Here is a 1083-nt window from a genome sequence, read left to right on the forward strand (position 1 = left end):
AGTCCTTTTTTAACTCATTGATATAAATTCAGGGAATCTACTAAGAAGGTATCTTAGATTGTTTATGAGAAATCAGGAGCCAGTCCAATTATCTAAGAGGCACCAACAGTTATGCACCAACCATTTAGGCATTCACAGGCTCTCAGAGAGTGAGAACCACTCCAGATAAAGAATGGCCCAAACCATTCCCACTAACATTGCACTGTTAATGGATTTCAGCATTATAGACAGATCCATTTGTTTGAAAGTTTATCCCCCTTAATAATGGCCTGGGGATATAGATGATGGCATATTTCCAGGCCAATGCCATAGTAAAGAAAAAAAAGTTTCCTATTTTAAGTATGAAGTCTTGATATGGTATCTTAGGAGGAAGTAGTCTATATCTCTGTCAGCTACTTCTCCTCATCAATTTGATTCAGAGGTCTCCAACATCTGCTCGGGATCATATGTCAGTTGGAGACTTTTTCAGCTGTGAGATGCGTATCCAAGGTTCAGTTCTCTGAAATTTGCCCATCATCTAGTCAGTGAGGAGGATCTGATACAGTCTCTTCTAAGGAGATCGGGGCAGTCTTTGTTTGCAGTTCAGTTCACTTGCTCAGTCATGTCCGACTCTGTGAGTTCTCAGTGATTCCAAATCAGAAGAGTGGGAGAAAATTGAAGAGGTTAATTTAGAGAGGTGTAACCAGATATTTAAGGAAATTGGAAAGACTCAGGATTTAGTCAAGTTTACATGTATATAACAAAACTTCAAAGACACTTAGCAGGATCAAAATCTGAAATAGACAAAAATACAAACATAAATTTTCTCTTCACAAATATTCCCACTCCTTTTTTTCTAAGGATAATCACAGTAAAACTAATTTGTTTACATTAGACATGGTTTGATTATTTACATATGTGCAGCAAGAATAGTAATTGACCATATAAATCCTTTTTAAAACTGCTTTGGCAAAACCTTGTAAGCAAGATACCAGGTCATTTTTTTCTAAGGGGCTTTACTGGCTCCATAAAGTCAACTTTAGTTCCTTAAAACTGTCTAGTCATTTTGAGTCTATATGCATGTCTCTCAAATATGACAGTTTA

Source organism: Odocoileus virginianus, chromosome 24 (assembly GCF_023699985.2).
Source record: "Odocoileus virginianus isolate 20LAN1187 ecotype Illinois chromosome 24, Ovbor_1.2, whole genome shotgun sequence".
NCBI lineage: Eukaryota > Metazoa > Chordata > Mammalia > Artiodactyla > Cervidae > Odocoileus > Odocoileus virginianus.